Raw genomic sequence first — 7,510 nt, 5'->3', positions numbered from 1 at the left:
CTCTTTCCCCATTTCTGTCTTCTCTGATCTCTTATCAAGCGGGGTTGGATAAGAGAGCATCTATTCCACCCACCTATTCTCCAAAATACAGGTCTAGGGAGCCAAAACTCAATAATGGGTGACCCACCACCCTCCTCTGGGGCTGCCCCACAGGCTCCAGGCCAGTCTCAGGTGGACCCAGGTCTGCAGGCCCTTCTTGCCTCTCTCTACTCCCCTCCCACCAGAGCCCAATGCTAATCTGATTTATGATGTCTGCACAGAAGAAATGACACTGGAGAGGCCATTTAAATCATCCTGTCACTGCCGCTCTCCCTGCCGCGGCAGTCGTCTTATCTCTGCTCCCTTTTTTATTAAAGCTAAAAGCCTCTTCCCAGCGAGGGAACAGCTGCTGAATACAGCCAGACCAGACCCATAGACGGTCTGAAGACTGGTATGCAGGGGACAAAGAGACGCTCCACGTAGAAAGCCGACACCCCAGACATCTGCTGCCCTTGGCATTCCTCTCAGCCTGGGCTGGACCCAGTTGGTCATTACCAAACCTATCCGAGCCCACAGGAAAGAAACTGGGGCCTGTAGGGTGGGAAACACAGGATTAGGCACTTAAGAAAGAGATTCAACTTCTTTAATTGGCCTACAAAGTCCTGCAAATGCAGGGCCCACTCCCAGTCTAATCTTGCACTACACTGACACTCCGGTCACATTCATTCTTCCTCTTCACTGAAGATCCCAGTGCATTCCTACTTCGGGGGCCTTTGCACACACTATTCCCTCTGCTGGGGTATGCCTGTCATCTCCCTTGCATCTGGATCAGTCCCTCTCTCCCTTCACACGCCAAGTCAGCATCAACTCCCTGGGGACATCTTCCCTGACCTCCCAGGCTAGGTGAGGTTCTTCTGTCAAATACCCTCATAGGACACTGGGCTTTTCCTTCATAGCACTAGCAACTATTTGTCAGATTCTTTGATTAATAGCCATCGAGTCCACCATCATAAACTCCCAGGATAGCAGGGACTGGCTGTGTTTTGTTAAACAGCTTTATTGAGGTATAATTTATGTACCACAGACTGGCTCTATTATGCATCCACTTGCTTGTAACTGAGCCGAACATGGCAATGTAAGACTCTGCATGCGACGTAGGTGAGACCCTCATCTCTGTGTTTGTCTCAGAAACTGTGGGTCCTGCCTGTGATGTTATCTCAACCCCATTAATCTCCTTTAAATCGCAGGGAACTATAACCAGCCCCAAATTAAATTCTAAGAATAGTGCTACTTTGGTAACAGCTGGCACCCTTATTAACAACCCTAAAGTTAAATACAATTACGAGTCCATTTTGCAGAGGAAGTACTGAGATGCAACCAAAGCTTAACTTGCCTATGGATGGGAAGAGGTGGCCCCAGGATTCAAACAGCCTTCTAGCAACCGCTACTCTGTGCTGGTTCACACCTACCTCTGCACCTTTCAGCAAGCTTTGTGACCTTAAACATGTTGCTTATACTCTCAGCTTCAGGAAAACAGAAATAATAACAGTGCTTCCTTCCTTCAAGGGTTACTGTAGAGGTAAATGAGAATATCACAGTGCTTGGAACCCAGTGACCTCTCGGGGTGGCCCTGCTGTTGGGTCACTGATTCCTCATAACACACATGGAAGGTCAGGAGACCAGGTTCCATTACACCATCTTAGAGATGAAGGCCTGTGCTACACTGCCACACTAGCTCTCCACCTCCTGCCATATCTCTTGGGTGAAATGGGCTTCCCAGTACTCGGGGTCTGTGTGCATTAGGGGCAGGACGTGGCCCCATAGCAAGCTCTCAGACTCGTCTGAAATGCCACGTCCCACAGCCACCATTTTATGTTTCCTCAGAGAGGAAGCCCCAGTCAGAGCAGATCCTAGGTGGGCTAGCCAGTCCCCCCTCCCCAATCCCCTGCCACCAAGAACCCCTTTTTGTTAGTCTCTTTAGAGCTCCACAGAACCGTGCTTTGAAAGGCTGTATCTGCCAACCCAATTGCATTTATTAAGTAATCACTCATTTTTATTTGTCAAGGACACACATAAGGTGCAATCGGGGCTCCTGATCAGCCCGAGATAAGCAGCACAACCAGACTGAGCTGACGGAATTCCAGCCAAAACGCAGAGAAATGACATTTCATTTAGTCTGGGCAGACCTGTCATGGGGAGATGTATGATCTCCCTTAAGCTGTCTGAAATATTGCTAATCGCTCTGGGCCCTTATTACTATATTGAAAGATGGCCCCTAAGGGTCTGGGGACACAGGATGGGGGAGCTCCTGCCCATGAGGAGTGAGCTGCTGCTGCCCGGAGAGAAGTGAGCTGCTGATGCCCAGGGAGGAGGGGTACTGCCAACTGCTTCTGGTATCCCACAGGCCGAGCCACCAGAGCAGCCCTCCCTATCCCCGCACTCCCGTCCAGCTACCTCCACCTGGTTGTCCTTCCACTGATGTTCATGGAACAGACAGGTATGGATGCCAGAGATGGGAGGGGAGCCAGCCTAGCCCAGCCGTTCCATTCTGGAGCCATCTTGGTGTTGCAGCTTTGACCATGGGTGACCTGAGTGGTAAGTCACCTAGTCACCTCTCTTTTCAATCTGGCTCTAAGTCTCCTTAGCAATTACATGCGACTAACCCCATTTGCTCAACTTCCTCAGTGAGCAGCATCGAACTCCAAGGTTCGATATTATGGCCTGTAAGAAAGTCTTCCACCCAATATAAGGCACACAGATACGGTCAACAGACTCTTGACCTCATGATCCATGCCCAGTACCAGCCAGCCCCAGATCATGGGCACACATGTGCCCAGCGTACTCAGGGAGGTCTCCAGAAGCAAACGGAGAACCTCCCCATGTGAGTCCGCCTCACAGAGCATCATGTTTTGCCACTGCAGCTCCATCCAGCCCCTTGTGCTTGTTTTTAAGGGTGGCTCATTTTAAACTTGGAAAACATACATACCTGCCAGCACCATCAAAGCATAATTTTTCAAAACCTTAAAAACACAACTCATGCAACTATTGAATAAACACATATCAAAGATTTTTTTAACTCATCAGTAAGGAATAATCAAGACGGTAGAGCTCATTCAGAGAGAATTTTAAGTAAGTAGGCACTTATGAACATTTAAACAGAAATAAGAGACTAAGATGCCTGGATTAGATATAAAATTCATTATTGTCCTAAGGGGCATTAAAAAATAATAATTTGCAGGGTTATCATTTCAACTGGACAGAAATTTGCTACTCTACCAGATAAGATCTACCAGTTGACGTATGACTTCAGTCTGAGTCCTTAATGAATTGTCAGTCGCAAAGTCAAACAAAAGTACATTTCCCTAGATATTAAAAAATCCTCTAGAAGGCTGGCTGAACAGTACCCAAGAAGGACTTGGAAAGGGCACTCTGCACTCTCTTGGCCTAACTTCTAAGTTTGGGATAATTTTTCTTAATCTATCCCAGACCTGTGATAAATAGTTTCTCTGAGAATCAATATGCCCAGGGAAGGACAGCCAGCCCCCTCCTACTCACAGAGGCACAGAGGGTCCCAGGAAAACCTAAGACCATTACTGGACACACAACCCTTTCTATCACCCCTTCAAAACACTTCAGTTATGTCACCTTCTTAAGAACAGACAGTAACATCCCTAAGGCTGTCCGTTGCTCTGTTAACAGTGGCATCAGCATGAAGACAGGCAGCACCCCCTGGTACCTGGCTACACTCTGTGCCAGGTACCATTCCGGGCACTTCACACAGAGTGCCTGAGTGCTCACGGGCATCCTCTGCCCTGTAGCATAGGGCCCTACAAGACTGACAGCCATATGAGCAGTCACAAGTTCAGATCGCCAGGTTGTACCAGGAGTGTGTACATGCCCAGGATCCTGAGGAGCTGAAGGGCTAAAGAAGGGGGAGTGCAGTGTGTGAGACTCTGCTGAAGATGCTTCCACAAACACCTGTGCATGCACACACACACACACACACACACACACACACACGCACACACTCTATCATAAAAAAGGGGGGAAGGAGTGGGAGAAATTTGGCCACTTGGTCACAGTTAGCAGAGCCGGGATCCATACCCAGATGGACCAGCTCTAGAGAACAGGGCTCAATGTCCAGACCATTGCTCTTTTCCACTCACAGGAGAGCTCCACCTGAAGGCAAGGCTTCTCCAGAAGCTAATAGGGCGATCCATTTGGAGAAAAGTCTCTGAGGGAAACCCAGGGCGGTCAGCTCACCAAAACCATGCTATTAACTGAGCCATGGTACAGCATCATTTAGAAAAAAAAGTCACTAGAAGTCTCTTCATTGTTCCACGTAAAAAGAATGTGTCACTCACCTAAGCAATTTCAGGAATTATGCAATACCTTTATTCTCTAACAGTAGGGAAGAAGGAAAAAACTAGAAATCTATAAAAAGGCTGAGTAAAGAATTAATTTACTAAATAATATTTAAATCAAGGAGTTATTCTTGGATTTTTCTTAAAATGTGAATCGGCTGAAAGTACTTTAATTATTCTATGATTGTGTAGACTCATTTATTTCCACCCCCAAGAGAAGGTGTGTGTATACTCTCAGAGGGCATCTTGGAAGCTAGGCCAAGATCTCTGAAGGCTGGTGTTGCAGGATGCTAATAATCACAGAAGCGGCCAGGTAGTTAGTGTAAGGAGGTTAATCATCCAAACGCTCTTTGCACTTTCCCCAGTTTCTGCCCAGGCTCCTGGAGGCAGAACAGCTTGAAACACCAGACCATTGCCTAGAGAGTTTTATGACAAGCTCCAATCCCACCCCAACCACAGGGTGCCATTGTAATACTATTTCTAATAATAATAATAACCATTACAGGCAAGCTCATTTAGCTTCATGAGAACTTTAGGGGGGAAATACTGACATGAACCCATTTTATAGAGGAGGAAATTGGAGCACACAACATTCAGGTAACTTGCCATAGTCATCCAACAGGGGATTGGCAGAGCTGGGATTTGAACCCAGGAAGGTGAGTTTGACTTCCTCTAGGATAGGTAAACCTCTGAGTATTTGCTACTGCCTCACACTGAGGCCAGATTTGCTCACGGGGTGGAGCAATCTTATACTAACAAACACTGAGGTGAAGTCCCTGAACACCAGGGCACTGGGAATCTCTTTAACCATACCTGGGGTTGGGACAAGGAGTGAGGAAGAAAGAAGAGGTTCTGAGTTAATGACAAGAAACTGGAGAAGTGGCTCTCATTTGGAGCTTCTAAGTGCCTGGTGTCATGAGCCATGGTCGGTCATGTGGGAGTCCAGCTAGTCCCTCTGCTAGTTCCTCTAGTTTATATGTGAACTAGAACATCACCTGGAAACCAGGGCATGGGGTATCCACCAAGCCCACGAAGCCTGCTCAGGTCTTGGGCTAGCAAGACTCATTAAAGTTGCCCAGGATAGTAGAGGAGATGGGAGCAGGTTCTTAGGAGTCATGGCTAGCTGGAGACAGAGAGAGGGAGGGAAGGCTGATGGCAAGTGGCATTTCTAGCTTGGGCAACAGCTTGCTCCACAGAAATATTTTCATTTTCTTCCACCTTACCTGGGTCAATGGGAAGTCCTTTCCCATTTTTCCCTGTAAATTTCCCCATCTTTTGATAAATAGAGTATTGTTGGCACGGCAGAATGGACTGAGGGTTGGAATTGCAGCATAATTCAACACATGTTGAACATGAACACTGGGTTCAAAACCAAACCTAGTGCTTTCTGATTCTTTCTATTTTTCTTCTTCTTCTTTTAATTGCCAAGAAGAATATTCATTTGCCAGAGAGGGAGAGAAAGCACCCTCTAATGGGGCATCATTACACCACAGTCCCTTCTCAATTTCTCCATCCTGTTGGGATTCTGGGCATGCACATACATATGCCTGGCATGTTTTTCAAACCACCAGGGCAAGGATTTAAATTGCAGTTAGCCATGTGGGACCCAGCTCCTTTAACCACTAGCCATGGGCCTGCCCATGATTTATGTTTCAATCATCAAATGATCCTGTGGGCTACTCTCTTACATTACACTTATAAAAGGAGCCCTGGAGGGGGGCCAGAAGATGGCGTAAAGGTTATGTCACTGGGCTTCTATGCAGTCAACCGTGGTTCAAGTCTCGGAACTGGCAGCAGCTTAAAATTCAAGCCAGGTGCATATGCATATATGCATGTGTGCCCAAAATCCCAAGAGAAGAGTGGTGGAGAAGGGATTGCAGTATGGCCATACCCCTAGGAGGATGATTTCTTGTTTGCTGTCTCTCCAGCAAGCCCACACGCTCAAGAGCAAAAGTCTCTCTAAAAGAAAAAAAAGGAAACTAGGGCTTCAATGGGCAGCACAACTTGTAAGCAGCAGAGCCAGCAGTAAAAGGCAGGAAGGTGAATCCAATACACCACTGTTACCTGTTCCTGACACCCCTCCTGCTAAAGAAATAGGTCTCCAGGAACCCATCTTGTGCATCGGGACCCCTCCAATATCCACAAACTTCCAAAGATTTGGTCTGAGAAGTTGTGAAAGAGGAGATGTTCTTCTTCTCTGCAATTTCAGCCACAGGGCTCTCCATCTTTCTGCAGTTACTCTACGCTGGTCTCCTGAGCATCTTCTGAGCATCTCCCAGCAGAGCCAGTGAGGCCCAGCAGATGGGAAATGATGCCAGGCAGGAAAGTAAAGGTCCTACTCAACCAGAGGTGGTAGTGGGAGAAGCAAGAGGGCACAGGGAGAGGCAGACACTTTGGTACAGTTTACAGGGAGGCTGTATCACCATGAGCTTTACAGACAACTAGTCCTTGACATCCAAGTCTATGTACTCAGATGGTGGAGGCGAGTAGACAGGAAGGGGAAAAAAGGAGTTCTCTAAGATTCTATGGAGGAAGACATACCTCTGTGAATAAGAATTTCAGGAATTATAAGTAATTTCTACAGAACTCCACAGCTTGCAAAGTTCACACAACAACCCTGTGACGGAAGGACTGCTTTCACTCCAACGGCACAGATAAGAGAACTCAGACTCTGAGTTTAAGTGACTTCTCCCAGGGCACCTGGCCAGAAGTGGCAGAACCACACACAATGCCAGATGCCCTGACTCTAAAACCCTCTACTCTCCCTGCACAGCAGTCCCCTCTGCAATGAACTGCCAGCCCAACCTCCTGCACACTATCCATACCTTTATAGAGCACTTCTATGCAGAGCCTGCACACAGTAGGTGCCAACAAATGTTGCTGAAAAGTGGAGCCAGCAGGTGGCATAAGGAATAAAGCAGCTGAATTCCATGTGGCCAATTTACACAGTTCAAGTCCCAGACCTGGCGGCTAGAAAATCACACCAGGCGTGTGTGTGCATGCCCAAAATCCTAAGAGGAGAATAGAGGAGAAGGGACTGCAACGTGACTATTCCCTTTTGGTGAGTGATTTTTCACTTTTTGTCTGTCTGTCTGTCTGTCTCTCTCTCTCTCTCTCTCTCTGGCAAGCACATGTACCCTATGGCAAACTTTAAAAAAAAAAAAAAA

The 7,510-nt window shown here is 47.3% G+C and overlaps 1 protein-coding gene across 2 annotated transcripts in view; it reads right to left on the bottom strand.

Moving 5' to 3' along the window:
* Positions 1–7,510, bottom strand: part of ADCK1 (aarF domain containing kinase 1) — a 124,235-nt gene that overhangs the window by 10,266 nt on the left and 106,459 nt on the right. The gene's annotated exons all lie outside the window — the stretch shown is intronic.

The sequence above is a fragment of the Tupaia chinensis genome, unplaced genomic scaffold (assembly GCF_000334495.1).
Source record: "Tupaia chinensis unplaced genomic scaffold, TupChi_1.0 Scaffold000528_1, whole genome shotgun sequence".
Classification (NCBI taxonomy): Eukaryota; Metazoa; Chordata; class Mammalia; order Scandentia; family Tupaiidae; genus Tupaia; species Tupaia belangeri.
Note: the sequence above shows the minus strand (reverse complement) of the source record. Positions and strands in the feature narration are given on the sequence as shown.